This window comes from Leopardus geoffroyi, chromosome B4 (genome assembly GCF_018350155.1).
Source record: "Leopardus geoffroyi isolate Oge1 chromosome B4, O.geoffroyi_Oge1_pat1.0, whole genome shotgun sequence".
Taxonomy (NCBI): Eukaryota; Metazoa; Chordata; class Mammalia; order Carnivora; family Felidae; genus Leopardus; species Leopardus geoffroyi.
In genome coordinates this window covers 78,664,222-78,684,945 of record NC_059341.1, presented here as the reverse complement: position 1 = coordinate 78,684,945, position 20,724 = coordinate 78,664,222, and the positions used below count along the sequence as shown (strand labels likewise).

At 41.4% G+C, this 20,724-nt stretch overlaps 1 protein-coding gene across 9 annotated transcripts in view; it reads right to left on the bottom strand.

The window, feature by feature from the left end:
- The window catches only part of SCN8A (sodium voltage-gated channel alpha subunit 8), a 177,284-nt gene that overhangs the window by 122,011 nt on the left and 34,549 nt on the right, over positions 1-20,724 (bottom strand). The window lies entirely within an intron of this gene.

The following is a 20,724-nucleotide window of genomic DNA, read 5'->3' as shown; positions in this document are numbered from 1 at the left end:
CCATTTCGAGTTATTTTTCAATCCACCAAGTTGTGTAAAATCCATCTGGTACAGAAGTCCAGAAGTGCGTGCTTTGATGACCAAGATCCTGCCAGGGACAACCGGGGGCGGGAGGTGGGGGTGAGGGGAGCAATTGGTGGAAGAATCTCAGAGAACTTTCTCTGAAACAACAGCACCACACTGCCACAGGGTGAATGATGGCCGAAAGCCCTGCATGCAGCCCAGAGGGGCTCAAGCCAGGAAGGACAGAAGTAAGAACAGAACAAACCAAGTTTTTCTTCTAAAAGGAAAAATGAAGTAATGCCACACGAGAGCCAGTGATTTCTAAGCACAGGATCTGAAAAGCCCGTTTCCATGTTTACACAGAGTCCTGGGTCATTTAAAACACGCCCTGAAACAGGGGAATCCCTAACATCAAAAGCACTCATGCTTGGTGCCTGTCACAAAAGGACCTGAGCAGGTGAGTCTTACCACAAAGGCTTTAGGGTTGTACCGGCATCTCATCTGGTGTTCCTGGTGCTGCTTTCTCCCTTTAGTTTTGTGAGCTCCCCAGAGACAATTGGGGAACTTCTTTTAGAAAGGCTAAAGACTGTTCTCTCCCTCCTACTTAGCCCTCAGGGTCCACTTCAAGGCAAGTACCCATAAAACTCAAGGCTCCTCAAGAGGATGGTAGTAGAGTTAACTCTAAATAAGTTGAGAGTGAAATACCCCAGGGCTCCTTTCATAAATACACCCGCAGAGATCCCAGATTTCTCTAGTGGTGGTGATTGCTAAGTGTTGCAAAGGCAGTGTGTAGCGTCTATATACGGGCTGGTCAGCTCACTTCCTTACAGCATGGGACTAATGAGGCCAGAACCACAAGTCCGCCCTCACACACACCAGAGAGCCTCACGTTGTGCTGAAAAAACCCCACTATTCCATAGACCATGGGGTCAAAGAAATCATTCTCACGTGTGAAGCACAAGACTCCTGAGATGCAAAGGATTTTAGAGATAGAGTCCATTTCATTTTATAGATTAGGAACCCTGGGGTCCTAAGAGATGAGACAACTTGCTCAAAGTCACAGGGCCAGGATAGATATCACAGCCAAAGAGCTCTGACTCTCGGGCTCCCACTTTTATTATGACCAGTGTCAGTCACCCACCCTCCTGTCCTACTCCAACCCCCGCTACTCCCCAGCGGGAACGGTCTGGATCATGGAGTAAATCACGCGCAAATGCCAATGCTTTTGCTGCTCTAAGACTTTATTCGCAATGTTTCCCTCAAACTAGAATTCCTTTTCTCTCATTCCTTCCCTCCTCTCTATTCCTGAATTGTCTCCACACGAATTTTCCTCCTTGACTGCTATAGCTTTACCATGATCTTAGCTAACCTTTATCCACTACTTACTATGTTGCAGGCACTGTTCCAAGCACCTTACTTATATTAACTCATTTAATCTCCAGAACAACATACAAGGTAGATATCATCATTCTCCCCTTTTAATAGATGAGAAAAGAGACACAGAGACCTGCCCATAGTTACATAGCTAGAAACGGGTAAATCAGGATTCAAAACATCCTACTCATACTTGTTTGGGCTCTTAGTCATTGTTGAACTGCACCATATAAATTCCCAGAGGGCATGGAGGGTGCCTTAAACTACTTTTGTATCCCTTTCACAAAAAATGGGACTATGCTTGAAACCCATAATTAGGTTAAATACCTGGGACCTCTTGGCTCCCACGGTCACACTCATTCTGAACTCTGGTTCCTACCTGGAGGACAAATATTGCAACAGTTGCTCCCAAATGGAAAGTGTCCATTGAAAGATGAATGGATACAGAAGTTGATATATATATATATACACATATATACACATATATACATATATATATATACACATATATATACATATACATATGTATATATATGTATATATATGTATGTATATATAAACATATTCTGATATATATATGTATTATATATATAATATAATATTAGCCATAAGAAAGAATGATACCTTGCCATTTGCAATAACATGGGTGGACCCAGAGGGCTTAATGCTAAGTGAGATTAAGTCAGACAGAAAAAGGCAAATACCATATGATTTCACTCATATATAGAATCTAAAGAAACAGCAGAAACAGACCCATAGAGAACAAACTGATGGTTGCCAGAGGGGAGGAGGATGGGGGGATGGGCAAGGTGGATGAAAAGGAGGGGGAGATCCAGGCTTCCAGCTACGGAATGAATACATCATGGGGATGAAAGGCACAGCATAGGGAATATAGTCAGTGACATTGTGATAGCATTGCATGGTGAGATGGTAGCTACACTTATGGTGAGCATATAGATTTGTCCAATCACTATGTTGTACACCTGAAACTAATGTTAACATTGCAAATCAACTATTCTTCAGTTGAAAACAAATACGCAAGAAGTGACTGAAGATGCTGACAATTTCTGTGACCGCATTGCACAACCTGGGTTCTTCACCGCTCACCCTATCCAAGGCTAAGTTCTCCACCTTTCTTCCTGGCTTCTCCAACACCATGGTCCCTCAATGATCCCAGCTCCCCCTCACATTCTCAATCTTCACTTTTCCTCTCCTACTTCTGTATCTTCTCCCTTTATATCTCCTGCCCTGCTCTCTCTCCATTTGGTTTAAGTGATCTTCATTGTATGTTATCTTGGTTCTATCCACAACTACAGTCTCTTCTCTCGGGGCTAGCATTCTGCAATCTCTCTGCAACACTCTTTCAGGGATCTCATCTACTCCAAATAATCTGTACCTGGGTGATTTTCAGATTTCTAGCACCAGTCCTAATTGCTCTGTTGACCCCCACAGCTGCCTGTCACCACTTCAAAATTAAAGTATATAAAACCACTCATCTCTTGACTTCCCAAACTGATTCTTTCTCCTGGCTTTCTTAATTCTGTTATGAGAATCATCATTTTAAAGAGCAAAACAAGAGGGGCCGAGTGGCTCAGTCAGGTAAGCATCTGAGTCTTGATCTCAACTCAGGTCATGATCTCACTGAGCGTTTGTGAAATCGAGCCCTGCGTTGGGCTCTGCGCTGACAGTGCAGACCCTGCCTGGGGTTCTCTCTCACGCATATGTCTCTGCCCCTCTTCCACTTGGTGTGTGCTTTCTTCTCTCTCAAAATAAAAAAAAAATAAATTAAAAAGATGTTTATAAAAACAAATCAGAAACAAACAAAAAAGAACCATCGTTTTTCCAGCCATCTAGCACGGAATCTGTCATCTCTGCTCTGTCACCCTTTGCTGTCCTTGCCCAACCAGTCACCAGCCTTACTAATCCTTCTTTCTTCTGAGTTTCCATTTTCAACAGCATCACCCTCACCGGGGTCCTAATGCAACAGCCTCATTTGTAGACCAGGCCTCAGTCCAACAGGCACATCTCTGCTTCCATTATGTCATTTCCCTCCCTCAGGCCTCAGGTTGTCAGAGGAGACAACCCACACATGCCACTCCATCGCCATTCAAGGTCTTCTACAACCTTACGTTTCTCAAACATTCTCTTCTACTGCTTCCCCGCAAGAACATCTACACTGGTGATTGCTTTTTGTTTTGATTTTCTAGGGTTTTTTTAAAGGTGGAACATAATAAAGTATATAGATCTCTAGTGCACGGATTGGTTACTTTGTACAGATGTATACATCTGTGTAACCACCATGCAGCTTAAGTAATAGAAGATTTATTCCAGCATCCCAGACAGCTGTCTCGAACTCCCTTGTCAATAACCACCATCACCACCCACGCCCAGTAAAGGCTGTTCTGACATCTATCTCCATAGATTAGTTTGGTCTGTTCCTGAACTTCATATAAGTAGAATATAAAATACTCTTCAGGGTCTGCTTTCTTTCGCTCAACATTATTTCTGTGAAATTTATCTTCATTGTGTATGTACCAGTGGTTCATTCTTTTTATTGCTGGGTAGTATTCCACATATGAACACAGCATGGTTTATTTATCCATTTTACCTTGATAGACAGTTAGGTTGTTTATGGTTTTAGGCTATTATGGACAAAAGCTGCTAAGGATGTTTTTGTGCATGTCTTCTGGTGGCCATATGTGTTCATTTCTTTTTAGCATATAAACAGGAGTAGAATGCTGGGGTCAGAAGAGGCCATGTGTTTGTCTAGCTTTGGTGATACTCCCATTAGAAATGTAAGAGGGTGAGGGGCCTGGGTGGCTCAGTCGGTTAAGCATCCAACTTCAGCTCAGGTCATGATCTCATGGTTCGTGAGTTCAAGCCCCATGTCAGGCTCTCTGCTGTCAGCACACAGCCGGCTTGGATCCTCTGTGCCCATCTCTGCCCCTCCCATGTGTGCACGCTCTCTCTCGCTCTCTCGCTCTCTCAAAAATAAATAAACATTAAAAAAAATCACAGTCTTCTTTATTTCCACCTATTCTAATGTGTATATATAGAGGTACTGCAGTTTCGTAAAAAAATAACTTACTGAGGTGAAATTTATATAACATAAAATTAACCATTTCAGAGTGAACAGCTCAGTGGCAATTAATACACTCACAGTGTAGTGCAATTACCAAGTCTATTTAGTTCCAAAACATTTCCATCAATCCAGAGTAAAACGCTTTACCCTATTAATTAGTTTCTCTTCATTTCTCTCCCTGTCCACCCCCCCCCCCACCCCTGTCCTGAGCTCCTGGCAACAGGAGCTGTCTGTCTGTGTTCTGTCTCTGTTGATCTTTTCTGGATATTCATACAAATGGGAATTATATAAGTAACCTTTTGGGTCTGGCTTCTTTCACTTAGCATCATGTTTTTGAAGTGCATCCACACTGTAGCATGTGTCAGGACTTCAACTCCTTTCTATGGGTGAGTAATGTTTCGTTAGACGTATCATAATTTGTTTATTCATTCATCCATTGATGGACATTTGCGGTCTTTCCATTTTTTGACTATTGTGAATAGTGTGTACATATGTACTTCTTTTAGTTCCTGTTTTCAACTCTTATGGGTATACACCTAGGAGTAGAATTACAGGGTCATATGGTAACGGTATATTTAATTTTTTGAGGAAATGCCAAACTTTTCCTACGATGGCTGAGCCATTCTGCATTCTCATCAGCAATGTAAGGATCCAATTTCTCCATATCCTAGCCAGCACTTGTTATTTTCCTTTTTAAATTCTTTTCTAAATTTTTTTATTACAGCCATTTTAGTGGGTGTGAGTGGTGTCTGATTACGGGTTTTGACTTGCATTTCCCTAATGACTAAAGAGGTTGAGCATTTTTTTCATGTTTGTTGGCTCAGTGGAGTTTTAATTTGCTTTTCTCTGATGGTATTGAGCACCTTTTCATATGTTTATTGACCATTCAGATATCCTCCTTTGTGAAATGAAGTCTTTGGCCACTTTTTTCTATTGGATCATCTGTATTTTCTCATTGATTTGTGGGAATTCTTTGGATATTTTCCATACAAGTCATTTGTCAGATATATTTCAAATGCTTTTCTTCTTTTTACTTTCTTAATGGTGTCTTTTGATCAACAGTAGTTCTTAATTTTGCTAAAATCCAACCTATCAATCTTCTCTTTCATGTTTTCTTTGTTCTGAGAAATCTTTGCCTATCCCAAGGTCATGCAGTTATTAGCCTATGTTTTCTTCTGGAAGCTTCACTGTTTCACCTTTCTTATTTAGATTTCAAATAATTTGGAATTGATTTTTTTTATATATAAGCTAGAGGTCAAGGTTCTTTTTTTTTTTTTTTTTTTTTTTTCCTACATGGATATCTCATTGACCCAGTATCACTCAATAAAAGGCTAGTCACTGGGGAGCCTGGGTGGCTTAGTTGAGCGTCCAACTCTTGGTTTCAGCTCAGGTCATGATCTCTTGAGTCCCAGGACAGGCTCTGTGCTGGCAGTGCAGAGGAGCCTGCTTGGGATTTTCTCTCTCCCTCTCTCTCTGCCCTTCCCCTGCTCACACACTCTCAAAATAAATAAACATAAAAAAAAAAAAAAAAAAAAAAAAAAGAAAGAAAAGAAAGGGCTGGTCACTTATTTCCATTGACTCCTAAATATACTTTTCATTTTCTTCTTTTAAATCTCCTGAAGTCATTCTTTCCTCCTCTTCAAGGTTCTAGCTGTCCCTTAAAACCAGCTTAAATTCCTTCTCCTGAGGAAACTGTCTTGCAAAAAGTAAAAATAAACTTTTTGGATTTAGAAGGAACCTTAGAGACCAGCGAGTCCAACTTTCCTTACTTTACAGATAAGAGAACTTTGCAAGAAGCAAGAAAGGCTGAGTTATCTAACTGCTAATTAGTGACAGATGTAGGGCTAGGACTCAGGTCTCTTGGCCTCCAACACAACACTCTTCTCACCATAGCACACAGTCTCCTGGGTAGCACACCTTGCCCATCAGACCACCCCAGCCTCAGCTTTCTTCATCCGGCAGTGATGCGATGAGACAGTCAGCCCAGATGACAAAGGAACAAGAAAAGCCACTTTTGACCCTAAGAGTTCTGAAAGAGACTGAACTGGACTCAAAGTTGGGAGAAAGAGACGGTTAGGATTCCCTTCTCTTGGTCATCCAGTAGGATTAAGATCTTAAAACATTAGCTGTGGTCTGTAGCTACAAATAGAAATGAATCTAAATTAAGGGGAGAGGGATATAGGAGAGGGAGAGAAAACTGGCTTTGGAGTGGTTGTGACAGGGATGAAGGAAGAGAAGTCATGCGGGAGGAGTTGCTAATGGAAACATCAGAGGCAAGGGTACACAAGAAAAAATGTTAGGAGGAGGGCCAAATAGCAAATAGTATTAAACACTTGTCTGACTTGAAAGAAAAGAACGAAGGTGGGAGACTTATACTTTCTGATAGCAAAAATTGCTACAAAGATACAGTTACCAAAGCAGTGTGGTACTGATGAGGGATAAAAGCAGAAAAATGTTCATCTTTAGCCCTGAAGGCTGACTTATAGCCTGCACAGTTCTGATAAGGATCACATATATGCTGGTTGCTACATTCTGAAAGGGTCTCATGATAGCCTGTAAATCTCACTGATAGCTGATACTGAACTGAACCATAAGCACCAAAGAAATCTTGTGAAAGTAGTTTTATGAGTAGAAATTCGAAGAAGACATTTATGATCTAATACTCCCTGCGTGTCCCCATCTGCCTGAGCATGAAGCGTCAGAGAGCCTCGTGAGCAAAGCCTCACTGAGCAAAAGTGCAGCTCTTTCTGTCCAAGGGACTCTTGTCCCCGTGCTACTTAAACAAACTAAGTTGCACCATACAACATCGCAAGAATTCTTTCTTGGCCGTTGCAGGGGGTGATCTTGCAACAGTAGTGGCATAAGACAGACATATAGGCCAATGAAATAGACAGCCCAGAAACAAACACTTATATATATCGTCAAATGATTTTCAACAAGGGTGACAAGACCCTTCAATGAGGAAAAGAAGAGGTTTTTCAAAAAATGGTGCTGGGAAAACTAGATACCCACATGAAGAAGAATGAAGTTGGACCCTTATCTTACATCACACACAAAAATTAACTCAAAATGGATCAAATATCTAAATGTAAGAGCTAACCCTATAAAACTCTTGGCAGAAAATGTAGAGGGAAAGCTTCATGACATTGGGTTTGGCAAGGATTTCTTGCATAGAACACCAGAAGCACGGCAACAACAACAAAACAGATACAATGGACTGCATCAAATAAAAACCTTTGTGCATCAAAGGGCACTCAAGAGAGTGAAAGGCAACCCACAGAATGGAAGAAAGTATTTGCAAACCATATATCTCATAAGAGATTAATACTCAGACTTTATTAAAAAAAACAACCCTACAACTCAACAACAAAGCAACCAACCTGGTTAAAAAAAATGGACAGAGCACTGGAATAGAAATTTCTGCAAAGCAGACATACAGTCAATAACCACATGCAAAGATGCACAACATCACTAATCATACAGAAATGCAAATCAAAACCACAATGAGAATGAGATACCACCTCACATTCACTAGAATGGCTGTTCTAAAACAAAACAAAACAAAACAAAACAAAACAAAACAAAACAAAACAAAACAAAACAAAAAACAAAACAGAAACTAGTAAGAATTGGCAAGAACATAGAAAAACTGGAAACCTTGTGGAAAACAGTATGGCAGTGCCTCAAACAATTAGATATAGAGTCACCACAAGATTCAGCAATTCCACTTGTAGAATTATACCCAGAGAATTGAAAGCAGGGACTCAAATAGTTTTCTTCTTTCTGTGACCCATGGTCACAGTGGCATTACTCACAATAGCCAAAAGGTGGAAGCAACCCAAATGTCCACGGATAGATGAATGGACAGAAAAGATGTGCCATATTCGTACAATAGAATATTATTCAGCCTTAAAAAGGGAGGGAATTCTGGCACATGCTACAACATGAATGAACCTTGAAGACATCATGCTAAGTGAAATGAACCAGACTCAAAAAGACAAATATTGTATGATTCCACTTATATCAGGTACCTACAGTCAAATACATAGAGACAAAGTAGAATAGTGGTTACCAGGGGCAACGGGGAGGGGGCAATGGGAAATTATGTAAATGGGTTCAGAGTTTCAGTTTGGGATGATGAAAAAGTTCTGCAGATGGATAGTGGTGATGGTCGTACAATGTAAATGTACTTAACACCGCTGAATTGTACATTTGAGGTGGTAAATTTCATATTATATGTATTTACCACAACTTTTAATTTTTATTTTTTTAAGTTTATTTATTCATTTTGAGAGAGAAAGAGAGTGCAAGCAGGGGAGGGACAGAGAGAAAGGGAGAGAGAGAGAATCCCAAGCAGGCTCCGCACTGCCAGCATAGAGCCCGACTCAGGGTTCGAACTCACAAACTGTGAGATCCTGACCTGGGCCGCAATCAAGAGTTGGACACTTAACCAACTGAGCCACCCAGACACCCCATTACCACAACTTTTTAAAAAAGAAAAAAAAAAGCAAATGATAATTTACTGTGCTCCCTACCATATGCCAGAAACTGTACTGATGATCAATGTAGCTCCCTGCCTTTAGGGACCTTTAAAGTCTTCTGGGGGTGGTAGACAAGTAAACAGGCAAAGTACCATATGATAAATCCAATAAAGTAAAGCAGGTTCTTATAGACACACACAAGCGAGACCCCTAATCTAGTTTGGAGAGATGAGGGAAGGCTGTCTGGAGAAAGTAATATCTCAGCTAAAGCCTGAAGGATGGCTGGTGGAGTAGGGGGTGACAGGAAAATGGAGAAGCTTTGCAGGAAGAAGAAACAGCATGTACCAGAGACCTCAGACAAGGGAGAGCAAGTCACTTGGGTACTGCAAACAGTTCAGTGTAAGCCGACTTCAGAAAATTAACAGATAAGCAGGTGCCACATCAGGAAGGCAAAGACGTTATCATGGGAAGGAGTTCTGATTTTATCCTGAAGGCAATACGGAGATGCTGAAGGTTTTTAAATGGGGAATGACTTGATCAAAGTTGCATTTCAGAAAGATTATTCCAGCTACAGTGTATAGAATGAGGTGGGCAGTGGGAAGATGGGTGGGGGAGGAGCATGATCCGAGGGAAGAAGACCACGGAGACTGCTGTAGTGATTCTGGTGAGAGACAACGGCAGCCTGAATCAGGCAGCAGCAGTAGGGAGGATACTCCACGCTCCTGTCGACTACTTGAAGTGGGAAGTGAAGGAGAAGGAAAATCAAGAAAGAGGCCCAGAGTTTTGTCATGGGCAAATGGAGGGAAGGTAGTAAAATTCAGCGAGACGGGGAATAAGATGTGACACACACCTTGGGGGTTGAGATGATGATTTGACTTTTAAAAGAGTTGAGTCTGAGTTGCTTTGGTACATCCAAATGGAGCCACTACTGATAGGCAGTAGATATGCAGTTCTGAAGTTCAAGGGAAAGACTTAACCCCACGAACTAAAAGAAGAGAAGTGTGGTGGAGAACACGAGCTAGCCCCCGAGGACTGCCAGCCAGCTCTCCGCATGTTGATATATGGTGCAGGTGGGATCAGCCAGAGGAGCACTGCAGCGCTGCACTGGGAGGAAGGTGGGCGGCTCTAACCACCCAAGAGAAAAATGCAGCCAGATGGATGGAGTTTACACTGTCCCCACTCCCTAGGCCCCTCCTTCCTCAAGTGACAACTAGATGCTAGGCTGCCAATTTTCTTTGTCACTTACAGATTTCATTTTGGGAACTCATATAACAGTTCTAGAAATTGAAATAAAAACAATTTGGTCAAACCTTCATTTTACTCATTTGAAACATAAAAAATTGCAGTCCTAACCCTCTCTTGATGGCATCAAAATCTGGCTCTCCCTCCTACAAGATCTCAACAGCCCAGGCTCACCCTGGTGACTGTCAGCACCCATGCTAACGGAGAGCGGCCCTGAGCATTCTGTCACACTGGCTTTCCACCTCATGAGGCCACTCTGAGGTTTGTTCTTCCTAAGCCTCACACTCATCAAACTCTCCCAAAGCTGACCTATTTCTGCCTCTGATTCTCAATAATTGGTGTCTTCCTAATCCCTTTAAGACAGTCACCCTTCTGTGATTTGCATCTATGTCTTCCAGCAGATACCCTTTGAACAGTCTGTTTATAGAATATTTTGAAAGAGGCCTAATATGGATATAAACATAAAATTGACCATGATAAATACATCCAGGATTCATAAATAACTCTACCAGGAAAGGCTTGTGAAGCACTTACACTTTGAGTACTTGAATATCTTGATGTAAAAAGGCATTTAAATAAGGTCAAAACCAATTATTACCATGATTGTAAGTGGATCCAAAGGTTTCTCGGAGCAGGTCCCATCAGCCCAAAATGAAGACAGGATTCTGCCATGTCTATAGATCCATACAACCATAAAGCCTACTCTTCTCTCTGCTTCTCAAGCTATGGCCCAATCAAGAGGTCATTAGACTTCACCTCTCTGGCCCTGCAGACACTACAAGTCAAAATTTTCCTCAATTTTATCACTTATCCCCTATCGCCAATTTTCTTTTCTTTCCTTTTTTTTTTTTTTTTTTTTTCCAAATTTAACTGGCTTTCCATGTTTCCTTTATTTCTTCCACAAGGCACAGGAGCCTTTTCCCTTTATACCCCACACACTAAACCCTTTGTAGATTGTGGTTGTTGCCCCCACATCTATCGCCATTCCCTTCACTAGTCTCCTGATTTAAGTGACAGTGCAAACAATTTTTTTCTTGTTCATGGCATTACAATTGAAATTTGCGATCGGTGGCTCTCTACTTCTTTTGGTCTCAATTCCATCATGCACGTTAGATTTTAACCTCAATTTCCTATGCCTTCCTTTCGTAGTCATATTGAGACTCTCCTCTCCACTCACTTGATCCTTCCTGCCATCCCCAGTGGTCTAAAGAAAGAGCAGATGTTGTCTTATTTTCCACTGGATTGCTTCCATGTTTTTCAGAGAACTAAACTATCAATACTTGTTAAGCATCTAGAAAAGAAATGTCACTTAAAAGGTGCTCATACTTCTAAGGAAGACCAAAACATTTGGGAAGCTGTATTTCATTCCAAGTGTCTTAGGTTTCCAGTACAACTCTAGAGCCCAGATAAGAAACTCACTTTACACACTCTCCCATCAGCATTTATTGGGCCAGGTGGGAACAAGAAAAATTCTTCCATATGAAGAAATATGGTTGGAGGTGGAGGGAGAAAGTAGCTGTACACACAAAAAGATTATTATTTTTAAATATTATGTTATTATATAACTGAGGATAAGAAATCAACACATCTCATGGTTCATGTTGTTCTTTTCCTTTACAACTGGACAGAGTTCATCAGCTCAAGTCCACTGAATATATGATTTGGGTTAGAGATTCACGGCCTCTGACCCAAAATCCAATGGTTTTAAGCTATATCTCTACTATATAATGACTATCAGCCCTACTAAAATGACAAAGAAAGTACAGGGATAAACACAGTGTCTAACAAGTAAAAGGTGCACAGTAAATATTAGTTAATACCACCTGTATCATCAGTTTAATTTTTTTCTCACTTTGTTCAATCTTCATAAAATAAATAAAAAGCCAAAACAATGTCTGAAAAATCATTGCCTAAATCGTGCTGAACAAAGATGGCATCACTGTGGAAATAAATTTTTGGTGGGCAGTCAGTGACACAAAATACTATTCATAAATGTTCATTTTTCAGTTGATACCAAAAACATGCAAAAGTGGATAATAAAAAGGTGGCTAAGGAGGATCAATATGTAGGCAAGATACTCTCTACTCCGTTATAGATTATATACAGCCAGAGGCATGCCTGCCAAGGTCAGCTGAGGGACGAAGAGGACTTCACTCTCAACAGAGAAAGAGATGGTAGAAATGCTTGAGGGACTTGGCAACAACTTTCACAAGTAAGGATGAAGGTACGGACTAGGGTAACATCGGCCTCGTAGGGGTGTTGTGCTTTTGTCTGCATATACTTTTTTGTTATACAGGTTTTAGAAGTCACAATATTTCACAGCTGGCCTTATCTTTGCCATCTTCAAAACTAGGGCATCTGAATATAATAAGGGCTATGAGGTTTCTGCTCTCCATGATTGGTTAAGACCCTCGCCCACATGCTTCTATAGCGCTTGACAATTTCCAATCATACTACTTCTGGACAGCTAACATTACCTTTGCTATAGAGATTTTTTTTTTTTAATAATGACATCAGATCAAGACCTCTACTACACTCCCAAAAGAGAAACAATCTTAGGCCAAGAGTGAGAAACTGAGATTACAGTTTGGATATTGTCACTGACCAGCTGTATGACCCTTAATAATTCAATTCACCTATCCAAGCCTTGGTCTTATTTACAAAAGGAGGGAGCTAAGTAAGTAAGTAAGTAACTAGAGCCAGCGCTGTAGTTTGTCAACTAATTGACCTTGGGCAAATTACATAATCTTAGGGAGCCTCCAGTTCCTCATTTAAGGGTTAAATGAGATAATGCATGTGAAATAGGCCACAATAAATAATGATGATCATAATACTACTGATAATTATAGTTAACACGGAGCATTTACTACATCCTCTAGGCACAGTTCTAAGAGCTTTTATACCCTTTTCATCCTTCCAACAACTCTGTGAAGTACTTATTGTTATCATTCCACATTATCTTTTTAAGTTTATTTTTTATGTTTATTTTGAGAGATGGTGAGCGAGCGGGGAAGGGGTAGAGAGAGGGAGAGAGAGAGAATCCTAAGCAGGTTCCGCACCATCAGTACAGATGCTGATGTGGGGCTCAAACCCATGTACTGTGAGATCATGACCTCATGACCTGAGCCAAAATCAAGAGTTGGGACGCTTAACCAACTGAGCCACCCAGGCGCCCCCAATCCCACATTATTGACGAGGAAACTGAAACGGAGAGGTTCAGAAACTTGCCCAAGATCACAGAGTGGGACTCAAACCCAAGCTGCTTGGCTTCAGAGTCTGTGTTCTTAACCATTTCACCATGCTACTTCTTATCAGCACTCTTCTCCCTTCACTGAACCTGTTCGAAGATCCCTTTCAGTTCTATGATTCCATAAACATAAATTAATTAGCTGCTGTAGACTCTGACAGGCTAAGCAAAGCTGGCTTCTCTGAGAGAATTACTGAGGTTCTGAACATATAGGCTTCAATCAGAAAGAACTGTGTCCTGACTCACCTAGCATCAAATAACTATATGTCGAATAAAGGAATGAACACGGAGGCTAAGAAGAAGAGGTCTAGTGCTATTCGGTTGATCCTTGCCACAACAATGACCCAGAATTCACTCCTTCAATTAAGCACTTCTTGAGTGTCTACTATGTGGCACTGGAAAGCTTAGAACTTAGAAAACTGGTATCACAACACATTCTCCCAAGTCACTATCTGTCATTCCTGTCGTAAAGGAGATTCCTGCACCGGATGGTAGAAAGTTGGATTAAAATGTTAAAGCTTTTCGCTTTCAATCATCGGAAGTCTTCTTCAAATAAAATCTCAGATGAAACATCAATAACACAGACAAAAGTATCTCTGCTCTAACCGATGCAGGGAGTGGGCACAAGGTCCACCTCACTCCTCTCAGATCACCCCTGCAGAGTGCCAGGATGGCCCCAAAACCATTACTCAAAATAATGACTGGGTGTCTTTCAAATCCAGAGCTCACTGGACAACAAGCACAATGAATCTGGGACTATTCATAATAAAGCTCACTTGATACGGACATACAAAAATGTATGAAAGTGGTTATGTGCAAAGCTGCAAAGCTGGTGTAGTACCTATAAAGATTGGGATAATATATATTGCCAGGCACTTTATGAACACTACCTTTAATCGTCACAACAATCTAGTAATGCAAATATTGTCAGCTTCATTTTACAAATGAGGAAAGAGAAACTCAAAGGAGAAAGAAAAAGTAATTCCCAAGGTCACACAGGAAGTAGCCTCCCTCCAAAGCCCACATTCTTTCTTCCCCAGTACCATGGAAAGACAACGACTAAGGTCAAGCACTCGCCTACTCCAAAGAGGTCTACAAACAAGAGGAAGACTTTTTTTTTTTTTTTCTAAAAAAATTTTTTTTTGACGTTTATTTATTTTTGAGACAGAGATAGACAGAGCATGAACGGGGGAGGGGCAGAGAGAGAGGGAGACACAGAATCGGAAACAGGCTCCAGGCTCTGAGCCATCAGCCCAGAGCCTGACGCGGGGCTCAAACTCACGGACTGCGAGAGTGTGACCTGAGCTGAAGTCGGACGCTCAACCGACTGAGCCACCCAAGCGCCCCAAGAGGAAGACTTTTAACGAAACCATGAGAATTGACAGCTTCCACGGAGCTTTGCTACTCAGGCAACACACAGGTTGCTTCGCTGGCCAAAAAGGGTGACACCCAAACTGGGTCACACCGTATGGCATTCAAAAGGCATGGAGCACCAAGGCCTTGGCTGTGGCTAAGAGGTCGGAGTATACGCACCACAAACATCTTGCCGAGCTCCTATGGTTTTTGCTCTTCACTTGCTGCATCAGTCACTAGTGGAGAGCAGGGTAGACCCACTACGTGGTTATCAGAAGACAGGGTGCTGACCAAACTCAGAAGCATCGCTCACACTTCTTCGAGGATGTCAGGGGAAGGGAAGATGGGCCACTCAAGCAGCCACTTTGGCACTCACACATGGTGACTACAAGCAGGGAGACACAGACAACGGGATGGCCATGGGGATAGTAAAATCATCTTCCTCACACAGGGTTACCGCAAGGAGAAGAGAGAATATCAGGAGCTCGCGGTGTCGTACAAATGACAATACAGTAATACGCTGCAGCCTGGCTGTGAGCTGTGAGGAAATCATCGCAACAAACAAGCCAACGTGGTCAGCCATGATTAAAAACAGGATAGATCTTTCCTGAACGAGGTTTCAGACTTGTTAGGAGTCTCAGGAGACCGGGCTGACAGCGATAAACTGTCAAACAGTTGCTGAGGCTACAAACGAACGCCACCTCTTATCTGCATAGCGCTCTAACATCTATAGAGCGCTCATCTCATCCTCACTTGTGAGATGAGAAAGCGCTCACTTTCTCATCTTTACCTCATCTCATCCTCGCTTGTGAGGTTCAAGGAGAAACGAATGCTAGACCCCACTTCCCAGAAAAAGGTATCCGGGGTTAGAGAGGTTAACTGACTTGCTTTGTATCCAACAGCCAGTGGCCAGGGACAAAATAGCAAATGGTCCCCTGTCCATCTTCCAAGGAGGGAGAATTTCTTTCCTGTTGACACTAGCTATCTTCCTAGCTGCTGAAGATAACAAGGGAAAGGGGGAAACTACATAATAATAATAATGATAATGGTGGTGATGATAAAGAGGCCAGGCAGGAAAGCTCTGGGAATACAGCTGATGCGGGAGACGGGTTTCAGCTGGGGCTGGGAAGTTTGCAGACAGAACAAAAAGGAGAAAGCAGGAGACAGGACAGCGATTATATGGAGTGGCTAACGAATATCTTTTAGCAAGTCTAGTGAATTAATGTCCGATACATCCTGCTAATCTTTAAAAAAAAATTTTTTTTTTCTTTTGATAGAGAGAGCGCACCCGTGCAGGGCGGGTCAGAGGGGGAAAGAGAGAATCTTAGGCTCCATGCTCAGGGAGGAGCTGGACACAGAGCTGGATCCAGCAATCCTGGGATCATGACCCGAGCCGAAAACAAGAGTTGGACGCTTAGCCAGCTGAGCCACCCAGGCACCTCTTTCTTCCTGCTCATCTCTTTAAGAATCATCTGGTAAACATGCGCATTACTCATGAAATCTTTTGGAATTGAGTGTTTTGTTTCTGTTGTTTTGCGGTTGTATGGTTTAGTTTTTTGGGTGCCTTAAGACGAACGCAGGGTAGCTTACAAAAGCAGGCAGTTACATCCGAGGGACATGGGCAAGCGGCAGGGCGTGGCCTGGCACTGGGCGCTTCTTTCTGCCCCACTGCTTTTCCCCTGCGATAACACGCTGCCACTAGGCACTGTGGACACCACGTGGGCGGGGACTTCACAGAAGCATCCACGAACACGGCTCGCATGAAACATCACCTCCAAATAGAAAGCATGGCAGCTCGCCGTGTTAGGAATACTATTAGTAATGCTTCCACAACCACTTTCCAACTGGACTTTCACAACCGCCCTATGGCAGCCCCACAGAGGTGAAATGACTTGCTCGGGGTCACAAAGACGGCACGTAGCACAGTCAGCACTTAAACTCATGGTGTGGCCCTTCATCCAGTTGCATTCTTCTGTAGTGCGACGTTTCGGGAAAAGAACGTTATAATGGGACAAGCACAGTGGTAGCAAGATGAGAAATCTATTTCTAATCTCATTTCTAATAACATTAACAAAATTTAATCTTACACTTTTCCCTGAGATGTCCCAAGTTCTATCTACTCAGAGGAGGTGGGACTAACCAACATCCTGTAGGAGACATTAAAACAGAAAATTGTTCATAACTGTTATGATACCCTGACTATTGTTAACCACTTCACCAATGACAAATGAACTGACTAATCCTCACAGCTGTTGGCACAACCCAGGCAGCCTCAGGGACAGTACAGTCGTTCTAAACTGGAGACGCAATCGGAAACTGAAATGAAATTTAGCTTTGATGGCCGTGGCTCCCTTCTGCTCAAAAATCTTCAGACTCTCCACTGCTTTTTGATTAAAATTTAAATCTTTAAATGAGCAGTCAGGGCCCTTTTCAGCCTATTAATAGCTATTCTCTGCTTGTAGCTTCTGCTTCACGAAACCACCCCTCGCTCCTACTGTACTTTTCCATTGCCACACCTTTGCTTGCGCTGTCCCCTCTGCCTAGAATGCTATCATGCCTAACCTTGCTGGGGACAGCGGTTCATATTCCCCCTACTCAAGACAACTTCTCCTGCCCCTCAGTATTTTATATCCTCTCCTCAAATAGCATTTTATGTGTCTGTGTTTCATTTTCCTTAATTATACGTGCCTCAAGGGCAAAGGTCATGCTTATTAACCACGGCATCCTCTCAATGCCTTGCCTGGCACTGGGCTTTGTCCACAAAGAAGAACAGAGTAGGACATGGGATAAGCGTTTGCGGCATAAATGGAAGAATGGTATTCAGCTTTTGTCTTAAGTAAGACAACAGCTATATTAGAAGGCAAATTGACTTTGATACCCCTTAAATAATGCATCTAACAGTTTTGAGATCTTCAGTAGTCAAGGGAACCACAGCTCAAATCAACTATTGAACTCAATTTCTGCTAATCACACCATAGTCAATGATCTCTGTGCTAAAGGTTAAGTGATAATTTGGGAATATGACTTGTGGTCAATAAAACGAAGCATCCACTCGGTCTAAAGTTACCATACCTTCATTCAGACCACCAGGTGGAAGATGGCAACAATTTGAACTGAGTTCTCATATTAACAGGACTATGATAGGTTGAGGCATTCTACAAAAACTGTGTGAAAAAATGAATACTCGGGATAGTAGTTCCCTTGGAGAAAGGTAGTAAGTGATCAGGAGAGGCAGGAGGAGACTACTGGGTTGCTGGGTACACAGGTGTACTCACCAAAACTTGACCAGCATACGCCCATGATTTCTGCATTCTTCTGTATGCACGTTGTATTTCAATAAGAAGTATTTATAAAATGAATACTGATAAAACAACTGACCTATATTAAGAAATCAGACCGTTTAAAGCAAGAGTTAAAAACTGCACTTAAAATCCGATAAGAGGAAGGAACAACCAATTTAACAATTTTTTTAATTGTTAATTATCTCAATCCTGGGTGCACTTTCATCATTTCCCTACTTCTTCCTTTGTTATTTTCTAGTAAGGTGCTGGCATTTAAAACTCTGGCTTTTCATTTCTCTACTTAGAGATTCCAGGGAGAATTCTGAAATTCTTATTACTCAATTATTTCTCTTGTACCTATGAGCAAAAAAACCTACTTTAAAGTTTTCCATCAAATGGGTCAGTTTCCAGAAGGTCCCCCTCAGCTGTGACCTTTTCATCCATTTGTTCATTCAAGAATTATCTACCGGTGCTTTCTTCTATGTGCCCGACGCTGTGCTGGATCCCAAGGAATGATTCGATAATGAACAAAATCCCTGCATCCTATCCTGTGGAACTCACACTGCAGTAGAGACAGATGGATTACCAGCCAATTACAATGCAGGGACACAACAGCATTAAAATACCAGGTACCTTAGGTACCAAAGATTCACATAACCCAGAATGAGGGGCGGAGGGGGATGGGGATGGGGTGGATTGTTCTACGAACATGTGAAATGGGTGACAGGGACAAGGAAAACGGAAAAGTTTACCATTAAGTTTATTTCTCTGGTTTGATTCAGCCTATCTCTAACCCCATGAGACTTTCTTCCCACTAGGAAGTGGTTAGCTTGTTAACCATGCTGTCTTGGAAAATCCTTATGTGTCTTAACATGATTGTATATAATGCTAAATAGCATCCTTTGGCTTTAAAAATCCTAGCAGTTTTTTCCTCTAAACCTAATTCCTTAAAAACAAAAACTTTTTAAAGCAAAGAGAGCAGGAAAACACTCATCACGTGAAAGTGTGTGAAAATTATGCAGCCAGTTAAAGTCACTGTAAAATGCTTTCAGGTCCAGACTGGAGCAAAAGCTCTGAGCAGCTGTCAGTTCTACTTCACTGTCTTATGTTGATATCCCGTGACCTCTTTTTTAAAAAATAACATTTATTGTTATTTTCCTGGTTATACAAATAATACAGATTTCATTGCAGAAAACTAGGAAAATATAAAAAACAAAAACCATCTATGAGCCTCATACCCAGAGAACTACCGTTAAATCTTTCCCTTGCTAATAATTTTACAAAGCTGGGGCCATACTCTTTATACATTGCTATAGATTGAATATGTCCCCCCACCCCACCCCAATTCATTATAAAAAAGACAGAGGCTCCTGTAAAAGAGAGCCCAGAGGGCTCCCTGGCCCCTTCCACCGTGTGATGTCACAGCGAAAAGATGGCCTTTTATCAAAGGAAGGAGACCCTCACCACACACTCATCTGTGGATTTCGTAGCCTCCAAAACCGAGAAACACATGTCAGTTGTCTTTAAGCCACCCAGTCTGGGGCGTTTTTATTATAGGAACCTAAATGAGATAAGACGTACATTTTGAATTCTTTTTATTACAGTTGACTTGCTTTATGAAATATTTCAGGCATTAAAAAAACATACAGATAGTAATAGAACTTTACGGATAACTTTAATCTTACCCCTTTGTATTCTTTTTTTTTAACTTTATTATTTTTTAAAATTTACATCCAAATTAGTTAGCATATAGTGAAGCAAGGATTTCAGTAGATTCCTTAAAATTCCCCTTACCCGTTTAGCCCATCCCCCTTCCCACAACCCCTCCAGCAACCCTCAGTTTGTTCTCTGTATTTAAGAGTCTCTTATGTTTTGTCTCCCTCCCTGTTTTTATATTATTTTTGCTTCCCTTTCCTTATGTTCATCTGTTTCGTATCTTAAATTCCACATATGAGTGAAGTCATGAGATTTGTCTTTCTCTGACTAATTTTGTTTAGCATAATACCCTCTAGCTCCATCCATGTAGTTGCAAATGGCAAGATTTCATTCTTTTTGATTGCTGAGTAATACTCTATTGTATATATATGCCACATCTTCTTTATCCATTCATCCGTCAATGGACATCTGGGCTCTTTCCATACTTTGGCTATTGTCAATAGTGCTGCTATAAACATGGGGGTGCATGTGTCCCTTCGAAACAGCACACCTGTATCCCGAGGATAAATGCCTAGTAGTGCAATTGCTGGGTTACCCCTTTGTATTCTTATCCATACAATTCCTCTCTACCCTCCTCGAAGGCAAACACGATCCTGAATTAGGTGTTTCTCACTCTTGCACTTCTTATATTATTTTATATTATTGCCCTCTAAACAATCTATCCCTTATAATATATTGTTTTGCATGTTCTGATATTTTGTATAAATGCAAAATACTGATATTCTAAAACTTGCATGTTTCCACCTCACATTATGACACATTCCTTTTGACATATTTCCCTAATTCATGCATTTTCATGGCTTCACAGTTGTAGTTCACTGTTTGAGGATATTACAACTTATCCTCCTTACTGTTGCTGAACCTTTGTTTTCAACAATTGCATGCTATTGTCAACAATGTTACCATAAACATTCTTGTCCAGGTGACCATGTGCTCAAATGAAGA